The sequence below is a fragment of the Pleurodeles waltl genome, chromosome 12, assembly GCF_031143425.1.
Source record: "Pleurodeles waltl isolate 20211129_DDA chromosome 12, aPleWal1.hap1.20221129, whole genome shotgun sequence".
Lineage (NCBI taxonomy): Eukaryota > Metazoa > Chordata > Amphibia > Caudata > Salamandridae > Pleurodeles > Pleurodeles waltl.
In genome coordinates, this window is record NC_090451.1 from 466722852 (window position 1) to 466746801 (window position 23950).

Below are 23950 nucleotides of genomic sequence, written 5' to 3' on the forward strand. Positions count from 1 at the left end.
TACGCCGGCGCTGCCTGGTGTAAGTCATTTTTTTTTACGCACACCAGGCAGCTCCACCGGCTAACGTCATTGAATAAATACGGCGCCCACATGGTGCTTCAGAATGGCGTTAGCCGGCGTTAGATTTTTTGACGCACAACTGCATTGGCGCAGTTGTGTGTCGAAAAGTATAAATATGGCCCTTTATTTTTATGACAATATGCCAAAGTATCTCAGTGAGTACCCTCAGTATGAGGATAGCAAATATACACAAGATATATGTACACAATACCAAAATATGCAGGAATAGCAATAGAAAACAGTGCAAACAATGTATAGTCACAATAGAATGCAATGGGAGCACATAGGGATAGGGGCAACACACACCATGTACTCTAGAAGTGGAATGCGAACCACAAATGGACCCCAAACCTATGTGAGCTCGTAGAGGGTCGCTGGGACTGTAAGAAAACAGTGAGGGTTAGAAAAATAGCCCACCCCAAGACCCTGAAAAGTGGGTGCAAAGTGCACCTAAGTTCCCCAAAGAGCACAGAAGTCGTGATAGAGGAATTCTGCCAGAAACAACAACACCAGCAATGCAACAATGATGGATTTCCTGATGAGAGTACCTGTGGAACAAGGGGACCAAGTCCAAGAGTCACGATCAAGTCGGGAGTGGGCAGATGCCCAGGAAATGCCAGCTGTGGGTGCAAAGAAGCTGCCACCGGATGGTAGAAGCTAAGGATTCTGCAGGAACGATAAGGGCTAGAAACTTCCCCTTTGGAGGATAGATGTCCCACGTCGTGAAGAGTTGTGCAGAACTGTTTTCGTGCAGAAAGACCGCAAACAAGCCTTGCTAGCTGCAAGGGTTGTGGTTAGGGTTTTTGGATGCTGCTGTGGCCCAGGAGGGACCAGGATGTCGCCAGTTGCGTGAGGAGACAGAGGGGGCGCCCAGCAAGAGAAGGAGCCCACTCAAAAGCAAGCAGCACCCGCAGAAGTGCCGGAACAGGCACTATGAAGTGGAGTGAACTGGAGCTCACCCGAAGTTGCACAAGAGGGTCCCACGAAGCCGGAGGACAACTCAGGAGATCGTGCAATGCAGGTTAGAGCGCGGGGGACCCAGGCTTGGCTGTGCACAAAGGAAATCCTCGGTGAGTGCACAGGAGCCGGAGTAGCTGCAAAACACATGGTTCCCAGCAATGCAGTCTAGCGTGGGGAGGCAAGGACTTACCTCCACCAAACTTGGACTGAAGAGTCACTGGACTGTGGGAGTCACTTGGACAGAGTTGCTGAGTTCAAGGGACCTCGCTCGTTGTGCTGAGAGGAGACCCATAGGACCGGTGATGCAGTTCTTTGGTGCCTGCGGTTGCAGGGGGAATATTCCGTCGACCCACGGGAGATTTCTTTGGAGCTTCTAGTGCAAAGAGGAAGAAGACTACCCCCACAGCATGCACCACCAGCAAAGTAGTCGAGAAGGCGGCAGGATCAGCGTTACAAGGTCGCAGTAGTCGTCTTTGCTACTTTGTTGCAGTGTTGCAGGCTTCCAGCGCGGTCAGCAGTCGATTCCTTGGCAGAAGGTGAAGAGAGAGATGCAGAGGAACTCTGATGAGCTCATGCATTCGTTATCTAAGGAATTCCCCAAAGCAGAGACCCTAAATAGCCAGAAAAGGAGGTTTGGCTACCTAGGAGAGAGGATAGGCTAGCAACACCTGAAGGAGCCTATCAGAAGGAGTCTCTGACGTCACCTGATGGCCCTGGCCACTCAGAGCAGTCCAGTGTGCTAGCAGCACCTCTGTTTTCAAGATGGCAGAGGTCTGGAGCACACTGGAGGAGCTCTGGGCACCTCCCAGGGGAGGTGCAGGTCAGGGGAGTGGTCACTCCCCTTTCCTTTGTCCAGTTTCACGCCAGAGCAGGGCTGAGGGATCCCTGAACCGGTGTAGACTGGCTTATGCAGAGATGGGCACCATCTGTGCCCATCAAAGCATTTCCAGAGGCTGGGGGAGGCTACTCCTCCCCAGCCCTGACACCTTATTCCAAAGGGAGAGGGTGTAACACCCTCTCTCTGAGGAAGTCCTTTGTTCTGCCTTCCTGGGCCAAGCCTGGCTGGACCCCAGGAGGGCAGAAACCTGTCTGAGCGGTTGGCAGCAGCAGCAGCTGCATTGAAACCCCGGGAAAGGCAGTTTGGCAGTACCCGGGTCTGTGCTAGAGACCCGGGGAATCATGGGATTGTCTCCCCAATACCAGGATGGCATTGGTGGGGCAATTCCATGATCTTAGACATGTTACATGGCCATATTCGGAGTTACCATTGTGAAGCTATACATAGGTAGTGACCTATGTATAGTGCACGCGTGTAATGGTGTCCCCGCACTCACAAAGTCCGGGGAATTGGCCCTGAACAATGTGGGGGCACCTTGGCTAGTGCCAGGGTGCCCACACACTAAGTAACTTAGCACCCAACCTTTACTAGGTAAAGGTTAAACATATAGGTGACTTATAAGTTACTTAAGTGCAGTGTAAAATGGCTGTGAAATAACGTGGACGTTATTTCACTCAGGCTGCAGTGACCTGTGTAAGAATTGTCAGAGCTCCCTATGGGTGGCAAAAGAAATGCTGCAGCCCATAGGGATCTCCTGGAACCCCAATACCCTGGGTACCTCAGTACCATATAGTAGGGAATTATAAGGGTGTTCCAGTATGCCAATGTAAATTGGTAAAATTGGTCACTAGCCTGTTAGTGACAATTTGGAAAGAAATGAGAGAGCATAACCACTGAGGTTCTGATTAGCAGAGCCTCAGTGAGACAGTTAGTCATAACACAGGTAACACATACAGGGCACACTTATGAGCACTGGGGCCCTGTCTGGCAGGGTCCCAGTGACACATACAAGTAAAACAACATATATACAGTGAAATATGGGGGTAACATGCCAGGCAAGATGGTACTTTCCTACATCAATCACTAACTTGTATTCAATAAATAATCTCAGGACAAGATTTGTGAAATAAAAAAAATAGTTTTCAAATGAGATATGTCTCTCAATTAATACATTTCCAAGAAATGACCAACAGTACATGATGCAGTGCATCATTTTGTTTTTTGCCCAATAGCTTACCTCCTAATTTCATTGCCAAAGTACAACCTCCTCAGTAAGGGGCATATAGAGAGCAGAGCAGGCACCTCAATTATGTTTCTTGGTAAGGGTTGGCTTGGGATTTGTTGTGGTCAGGGTAGGTAATCAGTAAAGGGGTGTGTAGGAGAAGGGGTGGAAGGGGTGGGAGAGGATGGGGTTTGGGTGGTAGATGGAGGTAGAGTGGGTGTTGTGTGTGGGTCTGTATGTTGTGCAGGGACATGTGGGTCTGGTTTATGTGGTGCATGTTTAAGAGTGTTGTTTTTGGGTAAGTGTGTGCATTTGCATTTGGTGGTTGTTGGGGTGTGTGTGCTTTTTCTGTGAGTGTGTATGTTAGGATGATGTGGTTGCGGTGCATGTGGTTTTTATGTCATAGGGGCATGTGGTCTTGTTGGATGTGTGTGGTTTTTCAGCTGTACAGTATTCAGGTGATTGTGAGCATCTGTGTCTTTTGGTTGTTGTTTTGCATGTAGGTGTATCTGTGTGTTTGGATAATTGTGATGTAGAGGTGGGTGTTGTGGTTGTGGTGCTTGCTGGTGGTTTGGGTGTGCTGGTGTTTGGGGTTGTTGTGGTGGTTTGGATGGTGCATTAGTCTGTGGTGGTGAGTGTTGTGGTTGTGTGTGTGGTGTCTGTGTCTGTGGTGGTGGGTGTTGTGGTGCCTGTGGTGTAGAAAAAGTACTATGTGGCTGTTGGATGGATGGACGCTTGTGTTTCCTGGTGTATTTGTGTTTATGTGTGCATGTGTTGCTTTTGTCTGTTGCAGTAGGTATGTGCAAGGAAGTGAGTGTTCTTGGGAGTGTGTTAAGTGGTGAGATTTGGGATGAGAAAGGAAATAGAGTAGGGACACAAGGTTCGGCTGGTTGGGGAACCATTGTCAGTGGAGAGGCTATCTTTGCAAGGGATCTCTGCATGCCAGACATTGAACTATGAATGGCATCCAGGAATGCAATCATCTGTTGCGTTTGGGAATGAACCCCCTGGATGGCATTCACAATTGCTGTCTGGCTTAAAGAGATGGTGCATAACAGGTCAATAGCCTTTTCACTGAGATCAGCTGGTGGGACATTGGAAGGGGGTGGTGTTTGTGGCAAAGGAGACACATCCTTTTAGGTAGGGTAGGTTTGGCCAACTTGGGGGAACAAGAAGGAGAGTTGAGATTAGGAATCTATGTGGCAGACAAGGATGCAGATGGGACAGGTCCTTTTGAGTCTACCACCACTAGGGCCCTCCAAAGATGTAGGGCTGGTGGCCTTTGTGCCAGTCCCCTCACCCTCCATGCAACACATGTAGGTGTCTGATGTTTCTCCACCCGACACACAGTGGCCAGCTGCTTCCCTGCCTTCATGGCCAATGTCTTCTTCGACTGATGCTGCAGATGGTGAAAATACATACAATTTTAACATATCTGTGCAAATAAAAATGGTCAAAAGGTTATCTATCAAAACATTTCCTATTTTCAATTTTTCACCTGACTAAAGGCTATAAAACTTAGTTAAACTTCACTACTACCCCATGCATGTAGAAAACATATTATGGACACAGTTGCTCACAATTTAGGAAATTGCCATCATTAGACCCACTTCATTTTAGATCATCACACTTACACACTTCAAATTCCTCATGGAATTGTTTAGTGCCTCCGAATACTAGAGTCTTGTTGGTGAACTCATGCCACAAAAATAAATATCTAGTGAAAAAACTTTGTAACATATACATTGTCCATCTGCATAAGTCCCTCTCAAAAACACCTATGTTCCAACATTGATACATCATCTGGACTTAACAAAGGACACAAACATGTTGTATAGGCTATGTGTAACTCCGTCACCAATGTGTATACATTCCTGTCAGTTTCAATCAATGAAGTTTGTCTACTAAATTCTTGTTTGTTGAAACAGACTAGCTTACATACACATTTGTGAAGGAGTAACTCTTCATGCCATTCTACTACTGTCAACATGAACTGACTTGAATCTTGCTGTTAAAACGTATTTATCAATTGTTTTTGCTAAGAAATGTTGCTATTATACTCATGTCCCTTGTCATTCTTGACTAGATGTTCAATATGGTTTGGTCACTATATCAACTCACCAATGTGTAGTCAGAAAAATCCACTGTATCATAAGTGCATTGTATGCCATGTCATCTGTGATAAGACTAACATTACCTCCTCACATTTGTGATGGAGCATCACACCTGACTGAATCCTCAATTGGAGCCTGTTTGGTACAACTGTCCCTCAAAACATAGACAAACTCAAGGTACCTCTTTTTTCTTATGCAGGCATGTGTCTGCTCAAAACAGTATTTGGGTTGTCATAGTGAATCTAATAGCAACCTTTAACACAAATCAAGACACAAAACACATCTTCATACACCCTGTGCAAAACTTACACCTTCCAGAAATCTTCTTCTGCATTGCATGTATGTCAACCTTTATGTTGATGCTATAAATCATTGTTGTAACATAAATTAGTTAACTAACAATATTTGCTTAAAATATAAATTACCCCCTTGAAGCGGTTATTGGGCTCTCAACTGCCTATCAAGGTCCAGATAGGCCACCGCAAGTATGCGGGCCATTAGAGGGGTCAGTGTTTGACGCACTGGCTTCCCATATTGGGAGGACTGGCCGAACTGGACTTTGGATGACTTAAGGGTGCAGTGTTGTAGGTCCTCCCACCTTTTGTAGCAATGAGTGCGACACGACTTATAGAACCCCAAGGGTCTGCACTTTCTTGGTGATGGCCTTCCATATCCCCTTCTTCTGATAGGCATTGACCTGTATGGATAAAAAAAAGAAAGAAAATTATGTTCTGTGAGATTTTGTTTGTCTGTATTGCTGTGAAACAAGTTTGTAACATCTCTCACAAGCATTTCTAAAATGTTTGAACAGATTATTTGCCAACATTTTATTTTTTGCTAGGAAATACTAATTTGTAGTGAACTGTTGGGTACCCTCAACACTTTCAATGTCACATGTTACAAATCCAAGCCACAAAAATGACCTAGGCCAGGGGTCTGAAACAGTTTCCATAGTGAGAGCTACTTCTGAGCAGTACAAATCATTGTGAGCTATTAAAGACTAACAACTTGTGTATTATTAGCACAATCCCCATGCACAGCTACATTGACTTCATGTCTAATGTTTTTAGAGCCAGATACTATAGTTTGGAACACATACAATGACTAAGGTCAGTATCGAAAGGCTGCCATGTGTCAGTGAGAGCATGGTTTTTGGTGACATACTTGTATGGATTATTTAGAGCCTGTGTCATGTGTACTTGCAGCACAGGCTATACATTTCCCTACATGGGGCACCATTACATTGGTAAAACATACAGATACCCATTTATCAGGAAATGGGATAAAATAAAACTGAAAAAAGCAGACAAGTCCACAACTTGAAAGTTTTTTCTTGCACTTCACTTTTCTCTTATTTCAACATACAGCTGTATTTTTCAATTATCTTTATCGTACAGTGTCTACTGTCCACTGGAAGTAAGGGGCATGGAGTTTGTAAATTGATATCTTGATTTGTAAGTTCATTGAAATGACAAGTCTCCTTATTCAATCAAACAGATGGCATTTCATTTAAATTTACTGAGATTTTAAAACATTGTTAAACATCATTATGTCCCCTGACAAATTATTGTGTTGACTACACTCCAATCACAACACTTCACTCAGGAACTAAAAGAAACAAATTATCCTGTGTGTTAAAAAGTAACACGTTTCCTAGATATACAACATGTACCTCTTCCACTGAGTTCCCATACAGCTGGCTGTACAGGGACTGGAGTTTCATGGTGAGTCGTTCCAACTCATCAGGGGAGAAGTTAGGGGCTCTGTTACCTGCTTTGCCCAGAATCATGGTTGCCTGAGGTCAACAGCAGCAAAAGTGGAGGAGGTGTTGTTGGCTGCAGTCTTAAGAGCCAAGTGAGCTTTTTTCCTAATAGCGCATACATGTACATGACACGTACGATCCACGATGGAGATGGACACAGCCACTATCATTTATACATTGCTGTCACACATGTTGGCCTATGAGTGTGTCTGTCGTGGAGTGTTACACTTACTATGCTGTCAATGTCCACTGACTTCCGTTGGATTGCTATTGTCTTGATTACAAGGTCAGGTGACCACCATTTTAGAATGTGAACCAGTGTATTTTTAAATGTTAAGTGTGGCACAACCACTCAAAATGTTGACTAGTTTACCAATGTAAAATAAATACAACACTATTTTGTGATCGTTTTGACACATTATAATGCAGTGCGTCACTGTGTTTAAAATCAATAGTGATGCAGTGTATTTTATACTTCCATTGACAGAGTTTTAGAAAAAAAGAATCAAAATAAATGTGTAAATAATACGTTTCATTTTTTTTTTTTTACATTCGTCACAAAATACAGTTGAATAACATACACACATCTGATACAGCACAATATAAATACCCGCAGGAGAAGCCCTTTAAAAGCATGACAATAATATCCCTATTCAGGGCCCTAATCAACCAGAGACCTGAGATTGAGCCAAACCCCTTATTAATTAATGAAGAGGAAAAGCAAAAATAAACATGAGTATACATAAGTGTCATTCCAAAAAAACACAATATATATCCAGACCGAGGGATGTCAACCCCTCTGGAGTATTTAGTATATGGCTCCAGTAGTTTCCAACCTGGCAGTGACAAATGACCAGATTCTGTATCCCCACACCTGCTTCTTACTTCCTTTACATCTGTAAAGATTTAATTCCATGTGATAGGTTGCCTGAAATCTGGATCACCACATTGTGAATGATAGAGGTTTGGGGCTGAGCTATTTAGATGCAATGCAGAGTTGGGTCACAGCCATAGCAATGAATAATAGATATGAATGCCTACTGATCACCTTGTTCTCCTCATACCTATCCAAGACCCCCAGAAACAGTAGTGCAGAGGAAGCCCGGTATGGCCCGCCAATAACTGAGCTAAAAAAAGACATAGGGGGTCATTACAACATTGGCGGTAAAAGCCGCTTACCGCCGTGCAGAATACCGCCAATACACCGCCGCGGCCCCGGAATTCCGCCACAGCTATTATGACCCACATCTCGGAATCCGCCGAAATTCAGTCACCCACACAAGTCCGCCACACCAAATGTCAGTGTTAAACTGGCGAAAACAAAGCCTCCACGCCAACAGAAACACGCCCATGCTATTACGACCCACGAATCCACGCGGTGGTCTTTCAACCGTGGTATTCCATTGGCGGTACACACCGCCGCGCTCAAAATTCACACACATCTCCAAAACACCGCCACATTGGACAATTCCAAATACACACATCTGATACACATACAAACACCACTCCCACACACCCAACACAATATAAAACACACACCCACATCACCCACAAACCCCTACGACCAAAAATTAGTCACGAAGGCTACAGAGAGATAGCACAGAATAGACAATCCCACCACACAGAGGCACACAACACCATCGCCCACACAACATCCACGCACAAAACACCACACACCACTACACATCACCACACACATCAACACTCACACCGCCCCACACATCACACACACACCACCCCATGTCATGCCAAAGACACCCCCGCTTTTCCGAGGAGGAGCTCCGGGTCATGGTGGAGGAAATCCTACGGGTAGAGCCACAGCTATTTGGCTCACAGGTGCAGCACACATCCATAGCCAGGAAGATGGAGCTATGGTGCAGAATAGTCGACACGGTCATCGCTGTGGGACAGCATCCAAGAAATCGGGAGGACATCAGGAAGAGGTGCGTTCAACGGTCTCCAGGCACAACATCGCGGTTCAGCAGACTGGCGGCGGACCCCCACCTCCTCCCCCACAACTAACAACATGGGAGGAGCAAGTCTTGACCATCATGCATCCTGAGGGCCTCGGTGGAGTCGGTGGAGGAATGGACACTGGTAAGTCAAATCTTAACTATCAGATCCCCCAACCTACCTGCATGCTATCACACACCCCCACCCTCACCCCCTCCCCTATCACCCAAACTCCTCACTAATGTACTAAGAACACAAACAACACATCCCAACAACAAGTCCTGCATGACACAACTAAGCATGGACACCCATCACGAAAGCAAGCTCACTGCACATACCCATAACGACCCCTAACCATCATCACACAAGCCCCCACACAGGAATGCTTGCACTGGGGTACACGCACACCCACCCATTGCACACCATGACACACACACATGCAATAATCATGCTCTTATGCCCCTGCAGGATCACGAAGGACCGTCACCACACCGGAGGGTCCAGACAACTCCACTCCACCCACAGAAGAGGCCCACAGTGACAATAGCAGCTCTGCCCTACTGGATCCTGATGACCAGCCCAGACCATCGTGGGCCTCGGGACAGTCGGTTCCCCTTGAACAGGCGCAGCCCAACACTGACCTTCCACCCTCTGGTAACACCAGCACAGCGCCCACCCAGCAGGCCCAAACCTCTGGACCCATGACAGGTCAATCAGCTGTGTGTCCACCACTACAGGGAACCCAGGATAACCCACCACCCCAACAACAACAGGGACCTGGGGGCAGTGGTAGTGGGCACAAGGTCAAGGGGATGGAGGTACAGGAACACAGGGGAACTGGGAGGGCTGCTGTGCGACAGGGGGCGGACAGGCCAAGGGAACCCACTCTCCATGAGGCCCTCTCCTCCATCATGGGAGCATACCACCACTCCCAAGAGACGATGGTGACGGTCCTGGTCAAGTTTCAGGAGACCCAGCGCCTGCAGGAGGACCAGTATTTGGGGTTCAGGGAGGAGCTCAGAACCATCAGCTCCGCCTTGGACACCATCGTAGGGGTGCTGAAGGACATACAGCAGACCATGAGGGACACCGTTGCACTCCAAGGGGCCCCTGACACTAGCATGGACGATGAACAGCGGTCCCTGAGATCCAGAAACAGGACAGAGCAAGATGGCAAGACCCCACCAGGAAATGAGACCACCCTGATTGTCACCCCACTGTCCCACTTTGTTACCCTGTTACCCTGTCCATACTTAAACTGCCCCAGCTCCACTTCCTATGCCCATATGGGCAGTGCACCTGTGAGACTAATAGACTGGACTCTGCCATGGACTTTCCTCCACCATCACCCATCACCATTTTACAACCCCCCTCCATTTTTTAGCACTTAAATAAACACCCTTGAACCACAAAACAATGTTGAGTCAGTCTATGATTTGGTAAAATGTATCATCAATGAAAGTGTCAAAATGTGTTTCCAGTTGTAAAGGCAACATACCTATGTCACACATCACAAGTCCTTGATGGATGCATGCAGATGACACACGTTGGTAAGCACATCTGCGAAACCGTAATGGAAAGGAACAACTCAGTTACCAAATAATCCTATGAAATTACACACAGGATAGAGGAAGACGTGTGACAGTGAATGTAATGGTAAAAATGAAAATGTTCTCACCTGTGTGTCACTGGAAATATTGCTGTATGACTGACTCCCTGTTGTTGTTGTCTTCTTCCTCAGCTTCCTCCTCATCACTGTCCACAGGCTCCACAGGCTCCACAGCTGCCATAACACCGTCATCTGGACCATCCTCCTGCAGAAAAGGAACCTGGCGTCGCAAAGCAAGATTGTGAAGCATCGAGCAGGCGATGATGATCTGGCACACCTTCTTCGGTGAGTAGAATAGGGAACCACCTGTCATATGGCGGCACCTGAACCTGGCCTTCAGGAGGCCGAAGGTGCGTTCGATCACCCTCGTAGTCCGCCCATGGGCCTCATTTTAGCGTTCCTCTGCCCTGGTCCTGGGATTCCTCACTGGGGTCAATAGCCAGGACAGGTTGGGGTAACCAGAGTCTTCTAATAGCCACACACGGTGCCTCTGGAGTTGACCCATCATATCAGGGATGCTGCTATTCCGCAGGATGTAGGCGTCATGCACTGAGCCAGGGAACATAGCATTAACCTGGGAGATGTACTGGTCTGCCAAACATACCATCTGTACATTCATGGAATGATAACTCTTCTAGTTCCTGTACACCTGTTCACTCCTGTGGGGGGGGGGGCAGAGCTACATGGGTGCCATCAATAGCACCTATGATGTTGGGGATATGTCCAAGGGCATAGAAGTCACCTTTCACTGTAGCCAAATCTTCCACCTCAGGGAAAATGATGTATCTCCTTACGTGTTTCAGCAGGGCAGACAACACTCTGGACAGCACGTTGGAAAAGAGCCACTTGCAAGGAAATGGAGCACTGACAGCACCTGCACGTCAGGGGGGATTCCAGTGGGATGGCGGATTGGTGACATCAGGTCTGGCTCCAACTGGGTACATAGTTCCTGGATAGTAGCACGGTCAAACCTGAAGGTGACGATTAAATGTCGCTCCTCCATTGGCAACAGGTCCACCAGCGGTCGGTACACTGGAGGATTCCGCCATCTTCTCAATTGTCCCAAATGACGGTGCTTAGGAAGGACAACAGCGACCACAGAGTCAACTTTTTTCCAGGTATGTACACACAGTTACAAAGAACACAACACCAAACACAAAACCCTTCCTGTATGTGTGTTGAGTGTAAGCCTAGCTATGTGTGACGCAGAAGTAAATGAAGCCATGTGGGCCCCTGAAATGGAGGCTGCCTGACCTCTAAACTGGGACAATGGAATTGTGGCGTAACTGCGTTGCCGTTGCACACCGTCGCGGTAGGCAGCCGTAGACCGCAGCGCAATGCTGCATTGGTTAACATTGGACTCTATGGGTCCCAGGAGCCAATGAACAAGTGCGCCGCCGGTGATGATATGCACCGCCGCGGACGTCACCGCCATTTTCTATCTGTTCAATCACTAGATACCTGATCTTCGACAGGAGTGGACCTACACTGCAAGTGCTGCTGTGACCTCGGTCTGGAAGCGACGATGGCTGCTGCGTCTGGGGAAAGTGCCCCTGCCTTCACTGCTCAGGAGTTGGAGAAACTAGTAGACGGGGTCCTCCCCAGTACACGCTACTCTACGGTCCTCCAGACCAACAGGTTAGTACACAGGTAGCACGTTGTATCGGCTAGGCCTGGGTGGAGAGGGCTGGTTGTAAGAGGGAAGGGGGCAGAGTTCAGGGAACATTAATGCATTTGAATGAATGTGCCACATGGCTAGGGTAGGGAGGGGGGACACTCAAATCGACGGTGCAGTTGGTAAAGACTTCTCTTCTTCCCTCGTGCATGTCATGTAGGTCAGCGCCCACCAGAAGAAGGACATTTGGCGTGCCATCGCCATGGACGTCCGGACCCTGGGGGTCCACCAGAGACGGGGCACCCACTGCCGGAAAAGATGGGAGGACATTCGCCGCTGTAGCAAGAAGACGGTGGAGGCTCAGCTGGGGATGGCCTCCCAACGTGGGAGGGGTGCCCGTCACACCATGACCCCCCTGATGTTCCGGATCCTGGCGGTGGCCTACCCTGAGTTGGATGGGCGCTTGAGGGCATCACAGCAGACACAAGGGGGTGAGTACACTCTCATTCTGCGGACTTTGCGCGCAGTGGAGGGGTCTGGGTGGGGGAGGAGGCCTGTGGGTGTACCTAGGCCAGGCAGAAATACGTAGGCTAGGCCCCTCCGTAATGCAGGCCATGTGGCACTCTACCCCACCGCAGTAGAGTGCCAAGTACAGGTATACATGCCCCTGTGGCATCCATGTGTGTAGAAGTCCACCATAGCCATGTAGGCTAGATCCCAGAAATTGCATCTGTAGAGGCCAGGAGCACGGCATAGTGCAGGGGGCTTCTGTGTCTGTATTGTCCGCCAACGGTAGTGGTATGCCATGCACTCAACCTGTGTTTCTTCTGCCTCCCCCCCTTTTTGTGCTCTCCCTCTTCTTTTGTGCATCAGCATCATCAGGAGGAGGTACAGTGGCACCGGAGCACAAGGGAGCTGCATCCCACATGGCCATGAAGGGCCACACCACGGACTCAGATTGCACCAGTGGGACGGAGGGCGAGGGGAGCTTCACGTCGGCCACCGGATCAGCAACCAGTGACACAGACTCATCCGCCGATGGGAGCTCCCTTGTGGTGGCGGCACCATCTGTGTGCCCCACTTCTACAGGTACAACCGCCACCTCCCCTACCAGCACCGCCCTCCCATCAGCCCTTCAGCATTCGCCCCGTGCCCGCTCACCCAGGAGGGTGGGCATCACCTTCGCCCCAGGCACCTCAGGCCCTGCCCCAGTCACCCCTGCTGCACTCAGTGAGGAAGCCATTGACCTCCTCAGGTCACTCACTATTGGGCATTCTACCATTGTGAATGCCATCCAGGGTGTAGAAAGGGAGTTGCAACACGGTAATGCATTCCTGGAGGGCATTCATTCTGGTCAGGCTGTCCTTCAGCGAACCATGCAATCTCTGGCCTCAGCACTGATGGCAGCCATTGTCCCTGTGTCTAGCCTCCCCCTCCAGCCTCATCAACCCAGACCCAATCCCCTGTACCCCAGCCTATCCCAAGCACACCATCAGACCAGCATGCACACACCTCAACACACAAAAGTAGCTCAGGCAAACATAGGCACCACAAAACCCACAGGAACACACACAAGCATCACCCACATGCAGACACAGCAACATCCACTGCCTCCACTGTGTCCCCCTCCTCGTCGTCTCCCTCCTCCCTCCCAGTCTCGTCTACACTCTCACCTGCATGCACTACATCTACAGGCACCAGGACTCGCACCAGAACACCCAGCACCACACCCCGCTCACCTGCACTCACCACCTCCACTCCCATTTACATGTCCCCTGTGTCCTCTCCCAGTGTGTCTGTGACACCCCCTCCCAAAGTACACCAACGCGGGCACCCACACACCCAACATCCATCCACCTCACGACAGCCTCCAGTACCTGCACCTGCACCCAAAACACCTAAAGTGACACCTCCTACAACCACCTCCTCTTCCTCGACTCCCTGACCGCCTCCAACTACCCATCCCAGTGTTCGTCAGAAACTGTCCCTCTGCAAAGTTGAAGTTTTTTCCCCCACCACACCCTCCAATTCATCAGTCCTGTCGTAGCGCCTCAGCCAAAAAGCCTCCAGTACCAGTGGTGCATGTTCAAGGTGTGTGGAGTGCACTGGCCACCAGGGTAGGCAGTGTGACACGGAGCCAAGGCACTGCCAGTCCACCCCCTGTAAAGGCTCTGAAGTTGGAAAGTGGCCGACGGGACCGTGTGAAGACTCCTTGAAGCACAACAACTCACAGGGGTCCCAGGGGGATTGCAGAGTCAGCTGTGACTCCTCCAAAGGTGGGGAAGGGCCAGAAGAAGTCAGCACAGCCTGGTGTGAGCAGCATGGCGGAGAAGGGCGGCATCCTTCCCGGCGGCCGGGACGCCACCGCCAGCACCATCGTCACTTGTCCGAAGACCGCTGCCAGAGTCATTGCCCAGGAGGGCCCAAGTATCGTCACTGGTCAGGAGACCACCGCCGGAGTCAGTGCCCAGGAGGGCCCAAGTATCGTCACTGGTCAGGAGACCACCGCCAGAGTCATTGCCCAGGAGGGCCCAAGTATCGTCACTGGTCAGGAGACCACCGCTACCGCCAGAGTCATTGCCCAGGAGGGCCAAAGTATCGCCACTGGTCAGGAGACCACCGCCGGAGTCAGTGCCCAGGAGGGCCCAAGTATCGTCACTGGTCAGGAGACCACCGCCAGAGTCATTGCCCAGGAGGGCCCAAGTATCGTCACTGGTCAGGAGACCACCGCCACCGCCAGAGTCATTGCCCAGGAGGGCCAAAGTATCGTCACTGGTCAGGAGACCACCGCCGGAGTCAGTGCCCAGGAGGGCCCAAGTATCGTCACTGGTCAGGAGACCACCGCCACCGCCGGATTCAGTGCCCAGGAGGGCCCAAGTATCGTCACTGGTCAGGAGACCACCGCCGGAGTCAGTGCCCAAGAGGGCCCAAGTATCGTCACCGGTCAGGAGACCACCGCCAGAGTCATTGCCCAGGAGGGCTCCGGCAGCCACAGCCCCTCTGGGCAATGAGGGACCGTCATGCCACACACCAATGCCCAGTCCAGAGAACGTCATGCCACACACCAATGCCCAGTCCACCGCTGAACAGTCCAGAACCGCCATGGCAAAGCACCGCTGAACAGTCCAGAACCGCCATGGCTAAGCACCACTGAACAGTCCAGACACCGCCATGGCTAAGCACCGCTGAATAGTCCAGAACCGCCATGGCAAAGCACCGCTGAACAGTCCAGAGACCGCCATGGCAAAGCACCGCTGAACAGTCCAGAGATCGCATTGGCAAAGCACCTCTGAACAGTCCAGAGACCGCCATGGCAAAGCACCGCTGAACAGGGCATGCACCACTGAAGAAGGAAAAGACCGCAGCATCAAGCATCGTTATCCCATGTGCAGCTGGGACAGTGACGGGACAGGAACTGTCACGGGGAGATTAATCCAGTCTGGGCACCAGTCCCCCTCCAGAACCAGTGGTGGCTGTTATCTACTTGAGAGACTGTGGCTTTGCACTCCCCAGGATGGTACAGTGAGCAAACCCACCCACTGTAGAGACTTGAGAGACTGTGGCTTTGCACTCCCCAGGATGGTACAGTGGCCAAACCACCCACTGTAGAGACTCGAGAGACTGTGGCTTTGCACTCCCCAGGATGGTACAGTGGGCAAACCACCCACTGTAGAGACTCGAGAGACTGTGACTTTGCACTCCCCAGGATGGTACAGTGGGCAAACCACCCACTGTAGAGACTTGAGAGACTGTGGCTTTGCACTCCCCAGGATACATCAATGGGCATGGAGCCCCGTCGTGGATCTGGCTTTGCACTCATCTGGCTGAGATGCCCCCCCTTCCCTTCCCCCTGAGGTGCCTGTTGTATTTCTCTCTGATGCCCCGGCAGTGTTCTCTCCGTTTGTGGACAGGTATCTTGTGTGGGCCTCACCCAGGCATTTTTGAACTAGTGGTGCACGGACATTGATATGTGCATATCTGCACTACTTCTCGTAATGTATATACTTTTGAATGATTTTATAATATATCTGTATATATTTGAGACATGTATATTGAAACATTACAATGTTTGAACTGATTTTGTTTTGTCTTGCATTCTTCCGGGGGGGTTGTGGGTTGTTACTGTGATGTTTGTGAATGCACTGGTGTGTGTGTTGTAATATGCGAGGGTGGGGGTGGGGGTGTTGCATGTGTGTACCCCTGACTTTTGCCTCCCTCCTCCCCTATGTCGTAGGTGCAGTACTCACCGTTGTCTTCGCCGGTGCTGGCATTGCTCTTCGTAGATGAGTAGGAATACAATGGCAGGTAGGATTTGTAATTCCGGATCCATGGAGTCCTCCTTCCTCGTGGGATGTGTTCAGGTGAGCGTTTTCCCATTGCAGAAACTGTTTCCGCCGTGTTTTTATCCACGGTGAATCCGCCCCGGAAAAGGTGGCGGATTGGCGGGTTGTGATACTATGGGCGGTACATTGTCTTCCGCCTGTCTGTTGGCGGTGACCGCCTCGCTGCTTGCCTGTACCGCCGTGGCGGGCAGTGTGTTAAAGTGGCTGTCTTTGTAGGCGGATTCCGCCAGGGTCATGATTCCCTTTTTTTGTCCGCCGGCCTGTTTGCGGTATTACCGCACCTTTAACACTGTCCGCCAGGGTTGTAATGACCCCCATAGTCTCAAAATGAGAGACTCTAATTTTCAAAATGAGAGACTCTAATTTGGGTCATGACAAAAACATATGCACAATTTCAGGCTGCTCTATAACACACCGATTACATTTGTTGCTGGACCTTCCAGCCCATCTAGCCATTGTGGTGGGAGTATAATGTAAATTGAAAGCTGTTTTAAAATGTTGACTTTTCAAACTGCCCGTCAACCTATTAGCTTTGTCCAGAGACTTCTGTAAAACATAGCCTTCTACCCCCACACCAAGTCTGGCCTTCGATTTGGCATTTTGTACCTCCAGATCATCAGTAGCCCTTGTATCAGACAGTCATAAATTTATAAAATTATGTCCTTTTGCCTTATAGCCTCAATGAGGGTTATCTTCACTATTGAGCAAGAATTGCCAATTTTTTTAGTAATACAGTCTTGTAACTTCAGGTATTTGAAAAAATCACCTCTATCAAGCCCATAAAATTCCTACAGCTCACTAAAATAGTAGAGTTGTTTCTCCCTGTATCAGTCCCCCAGCATCACTACACCCTTTTGAGCCCATCTCTTAGCATGACATCCTGAAATACGGGTGGAAAATTTGACGAGGCAGATAGGGGTGTATAGCAATTCAATTTAATTATACCAAATCTACGCCTAACCTGTCGCCAAACTTTAAATTTTGCTCTTAGGAACTTGAATTTGGTTTTCTTATAGTAGTTGGGTTTGACATTTTTAGGAAGGCAGCCATCAGCCTTGCTACCCAAACATAGTGCATATATTCAAGGGGTTTTAGCAGGGCCTATTCCCCCAGATTATCCCATAATTAATATCCATATATTTTGTAGCATACGGACCCAGTAATATAATGTAAAGTTGGGAACTGACCTCCTCTCCCAACAGTCTGGGGAGTACCACAAATTTAGCCTTTCTCCTTGCCCTCATATAACTCCACAAGAAGCTAAAGCATGCATCTTCCAGTTTGGTCAAGCATCCCTTATTAATTTCAAGAGGAACAGCTTTAAAAATATGAAACACTTTTGGCAGTTTGGCCCTTTTTAAAAACTTTCCATCTCCCTAAGAGTGAAAGATGTAAATTATGTATTCTAGCTAGCTCCCATCTAATACCTCCCAACAATGGCAACATGTTAAGTTCTATCAAATCATCCGTGGTTGAAGTGATCTTGATTTCCAGATATACAGGGTCTGACACTACCCGATAATCGCTACATACAGTTTTCTTGGTACATAATACCTGTGTCTTTCCCTCATTAAGTTTATAGCCTTAATAGGCCCGAAACCATTTAGCTATCTGTTCAATTACAGGGAGGGCTGTTGAGGGATCAGCTGATACTACCACCACATCATCTGCATAGGCCAGCACTTTATATTCCACTTGGTTCACAGCACACAGTTTGATATGGGAGCTGTTCTCAAGAAGAGTTATGAAAGGATCAATATGTATTGTAAATAACGGAGGCAAGCATGGACAACCCTGTTATGTGCTACTTGAAATTTGAATAGTATCTGAATCTATCCCCATTATTCATAGCCTGGCCCTAAGGCCATTATAAAGTGTTTTAGTAGCCCTATTAGAACTCCTCCTAAAGCCCTTCCAAGACTGACCACAAGAACCTCCAGTAGACACGATCAAAGGCTTTCTTGGCATTGAATAAAATCCACCCCATTGATGCACTTGATGCCTCAATAACATCAAACAAAGATATCATACATTGAATGTGGTCAACTGTGCCACGTTGCAGAATAAGGCCGTGTTGTCATATTGAGAGTAGCCTTGATATCACCTTCATCAACTGATTTGCCAAGACTTTGGCATAGATTTTACCATCACATTTGATCAGGGAGATTGGCCTATAAGAACCAGGATTTAACAGAGATTTACCCTGCTTCTTAAAGATAGCTATATGTGTTGTTTCCCATGAAGGTAGGGATTGTCCCCCCTTGTGCCCATAAACAAAATGAGGCATATCTTGCCAGAGCTCCCAAAAAATGCTTTGAAAAATTTGAGGGGTGAATTATCTGGCATGGGAGTATCTAGTTTTCAACTGAGATCGTGGCATCCAAAAATGCACATTCTTGTTCAGTTACACTCACTCTTTCTAGGCCAGCAAATAGGCCCTGATAATCTTCTCCAGGGGTCAATAAATCCTTAGTATAAAAGGTTTCATAAACATCTCTAAAGACCCCCAGAATGTCAGATGGAGTTTCAGATAATCTACCTTTCTTGACTATCATAGCCAATATTCCCCTTTCCACCTCCTTTTCCCTAATCCTCTTTGCTAGTAGCCTCCCAGTATTCTCGTCATACTTGTAGCATTCTGATCCATATTCACAACATTTAGCAGCAATCTCCTTGCTGAAATATTGATTAGCTTTGGCTTTCAAAATGGCTATCTTTTTCTGAACTCCCAAAATATCCAGGCCTTTAGTCAAAAGCTGCATCAAATATTTCTCTGCTAACGATACTTCCCGAAATAACTCTTGAATTTTGCTTTGTTTTTGCCTTTTTTTGAAGAAGCCATAGATAGGTACTTCACCTATGATGCCAGCCTTCAGGGGGTCCCATACCATACCATTAGAAGCCGACTCTCTATTAATCTCCAATAACTCAGTAATACATTTACACATGTGGTCTTGAAATGATGTATCTAATAGATGTTTTCTATCAAAAGACAAGGGACTATGAGGCTTAAGGGTCCCAGATGCCAGATTCTCAAGGATCAACGTGCTATGGTCAGAGAGAATCCTTGGGTATTTTTCTATAGAGGCCTGACTAACCAAAGTCCTAGACACAAAGAAATAATCAAGTTGCACCAATTTCCTATGTGGAGCAGAAAAAAATGTGAAGCCCGGGACCAGAGCCTTGCACCTACTCTACACATCCATAAGCCTGTGATCTTTTATAAGCCACTGCAGTGCCCTATAGACAACGGATTTCCTACCCCTATACACTGGGGATGATTGTCCATCCAACAGCAACATTCCCAAGTGAATTTAAATTCCCACACACAATTAGAGGAAGGGGTCATAAAGCCAATTCTGTGTTTAATACATTAAAAATATCAGCCTTATCCACATTAATACCATACCCGAACAGAGTGTAAAACAGCCATTACTGAAGACACATTTAAGGATAGCCCATCTGCCAATCTTATCTGAAAAATAAAGTCCAATCAAATATCCCAGCTTATTTGTGAGGATAGACACCCCTCGAGATTCTCTGACGTGAATACACCGAAAGCACCAGTCCAAATTCCTTCAACAGTGCCTGCCAATCCCAAGGAATATGAGTCTCCTGAATACACACTAGATCAGTTTTCTCAATTTAGCTCTATCATTGAGACCACAAATATTGATTGAACAAACGTGTAGTTTATTGTCAGCCATTCACTACCTTCTTACACCCTTTTCAAGCCACCCACCATCACATAGATACAGTGCATCCTTTGCCTGTGTTAAAAAAGGTCCTCCTTAATATCTGATTTGGTATTCTCCTCTTGTGACTGATTGTGCCTGCTGTGTCAGAAACTAATAAACTTACCTCACCCCCACCCCGCCCCTCCCTCACCTCTCTCACCTCTCCAGCCCCCAGTCCTCCTCTCCTCTCCCAACCACTCCTGTCCCTCCCCCAACCAGTCATTAGAGGCAATGGACCAACCACGTCCATTATTAAAGATGTACCCCCTTCCAACCTGTAAAATAACTAAACCGGTAACATCCCACAAGTTCTGCTCTCACTTCAGACAAAAAACCCACCCAATACAACCTTAATCACCTCCTCTTACATTACAAAAAATCGAGTACCCCGGTGCTCACCCAAAGCCAAACAGCTCATTTTACCATTGCTACCAATGTCATGCCACACAAATCATACTATGAATTAAGAAAAAAGAAGTAGTGCCAAAGGGAGACAGAACCAAACTTGAATACCCTGCATAGCCAAGCCTGGGCCCAAAGTATCAAGAAACGCCTTGGCTTTTATTTCTGATGTAAAGAAGTGAGCCCTGTCTTGCACCACCACCTTGAACTTTGCTAGATTTATTAGAGAAGCCTGTGCACCCTTATTCTTGAAGGGCAAAATCAGTTACCTGAGCCACCACCTTCTTTCGACAGTGATGTGACAAAAGTCAGGTCTCACAAGGAACATGCAGCCCTTAAAATATAATTTATCATCTGGCTGAGCCACATCAAAAACTGCCTGACACAGTAGAAAATTGGCAAAAATGACCGATACTGCCCTCAGTTTGTCACTTTCCTGTCGACCCAAGGAATTGACTTAAAGGGAAATCTGTGGGATCGCTGGACCTCTGTCTCCCAGTTCCATTCAGAAAGTTCAGGGAACGCTCTCTTAAAGACCTTAACTATGTATTTACGAGTATCCTCCCCCTCCAAACCTTCAAACCTTCAAGGATACCCAGAATACTCAGGTTATTCTGCCTAAGCCTATTTTTGAAGTATTCTAGTTTCCACTGGGTATTCAACATATGAGCCTCAAGCGAGCCTGTCACCCCTTTTTGAGTTGATGACTCAGTTTTCGAAGTTACAGTCCTCTCTTCAATTTTTAACATCCTCTCGGAATACTCAGAACAGTCTTGGCGACACAACAGGTAGCACCTTTCAGTTTTCAATAAACAGTTTGAAACTTGTGGCTGTCCACCCGGGTTTCTTCGCGGTGAGCTGTCATGCTTTAATAGATTGCCTCCATAGAAACCAAGGGCCTTATTTACAAGAATCTGATGCATCAGCTCCGATGCGTAAGGTTTTTGTGCTGTCCTGGGCCCATTTTCACGGATGCATCAGAAATTCTGATGCATCTGTGGTGCTAAAGTCCCACATAAGCGTAAGAACAAATATGCTACTTCAGCAATGCAAGGAGGGATCCCATGTTAAAAAGCCCTGCATCAGTTTGAGGCCTGCTCTGAGCAGGAGTTAAAATTCTGATGCAGTGAAGTCACACTGAAATGTTGTACATTTTACTGCACCAGTTTTGCATGGCTTTTAATGAGGGAACGCCTTCCTTGCATACATTATACCTGATGCAGGCATAATGTGGCATAAGGCTTTGTAAACTGGCGCCATTGTCCCATTGCGCTAGTTTGTAAATATGGCCCACTTTAGGGGACTGCTTAGTGCCACTGCTGTGTCAAAAAAATGACGCAACAGTAGTGCAAGGGGCTTGTAAATACGCCCCCAAGTCTGAAACTTTTGCAGCTGAGCTATCACCTTTGAAAGTATTCCCCTCCAGACAGGGTGGTACAGAATAATCCCAGAGATGTTTGCACCCTTCAGCGCTTGCCTTAGCCCCTGCTTTGACATTTTCCAGCTGCAAAATATCCTTCTTTCTCACAGTATGGGGGACAGCCAACTCTGACTATGAGAGTAAAATCCTACATCTCCCATCCAGGCTGCCCAAGCTATTCAAACAGCTTGAGGAACTCTCCCCAGAACCTTTCCTGCAGCACCCCCAGTGACCTCCAAATCCTTGTCTGTCCAGTCAGATTGGACAGACAGAGAGAAAAAATTATCCCTGAGTCTGGGTACATATGAAGCCTTGACTGTACATGATCATAACTTGCTGGGTCTTGTACAGGTATTTTAGAAGCTCTACAATTGATGCCACAGTATTGATAGAGCCTATAGAAGTAAATGCCTTACCAGTGTCAACATCAGGGCAGTGCGCGCTCTACGGGTAACTAGAATGCAAAAACCTAACAATTTCAAGCTAACATAATTTATGCATTGTGCTGATATGATGTTGTTTAACCTTTTGCATTACAGAGTTCCATCCTGAAGACTTATGTTCAGCATGCATATAAATACTGTTCACATGCAATGTACTGCTGCAGGCTTTCAGACTGTGTCAGGGTGTGGTCCCCTTCCAGGGCCTTCTAGAAGCTTTCCCTGAAGCATGCCTGGGTGTGGTTGGTGGGCTGGGCTAAGACTCTATAAAAGGGAGCCAGTCCAGCTCCACGTGCTCACTATTTAGAGGTCCCGCTGCAGACCAGCAGCAACTTCCTGAGCTCCTGTTCCGGAGGCCTACTTTGATCTTTGAGGCCTTTGCCCTTCATTTACATTGGTGATCCTTGATCAGGGCGGTAAGACAGAGGTCGGGCTGGGACCCTGATCCCGTTTTCGAAGGCATCCGAGCTCTTTGGCCTAATTTTCATGTTGAGAGATTTTACCTTGTGTGTGTGAATATGCTCCGGGTTTTTTCTGGCATGTACATGTTAATATTCAAATCGGCAAGACGCGCAATTCGTTCCTCGTGCTTTAACCCTTGATATTCATTGTGCGCTACCATTTCTTGGCAGTTACATGGTGGCATTCGAATCGGCAAGACGCGCAATTCATTCCTTGTGCTTTAACCCTTGATATTCATTGTGCGCTACCATTTCTTGGCAGTTACATGGTGGCATTCGAATCGGCAAGATGTGCGATTCGTTCCTTGTGCTTTAACCCTTGATATTCATTGTGCACTACCATTTCTTGGCAGTTACATGGTGGCATTCGAATCGGCAAGACACGCGATTCAATTCTTGTGTGTAATTCATGTTATTCCTTGTACAATACCATTTCTTGTTATTTATATGGCAGTCTTCGAATCGGCAAGTCGCGCGATTCCTTTTCTTGTGTTTAATTCATGATATTCAATGTGCGCCACCAATCCTTGGCATTCACATGGTGGGCTTCGAATCGGCAAGACACGAGATTCATTTCTTGTGTCTAATTCATGATATTCATTGTGTGTTACGATTTCATGACATTTATTGGCTGACATTCAAATCGGCCGAATGCGCGATTCATTTCTTGTGTTGAACTCATGCTATTTAGCGAGCGTTACCATTTCATGGCATTCACTTGAGGGTGCTCGAATCGGCAAAATGCGCGATTCATTTCTTGTGTTTAAAATCACGGTGTTCATTATGTGCTACCACTTCATGGCATTTCCTTGGTGACCTCCGTGTCGGCAAGACGCACGATTTATTTCTCAAGACTAACTAATGTAATTCATGGTACACAATCATTCCATGGTATTTACAACCTTTGTGAAAATCTGCAATGTGTGCAATTCATGTTCCTGCAATTTTGAGAAAACAAAAAATGCTAGAGTTCTAGATGTGATGTTGTATGTACATAATAAGTTCCTCAAGCAC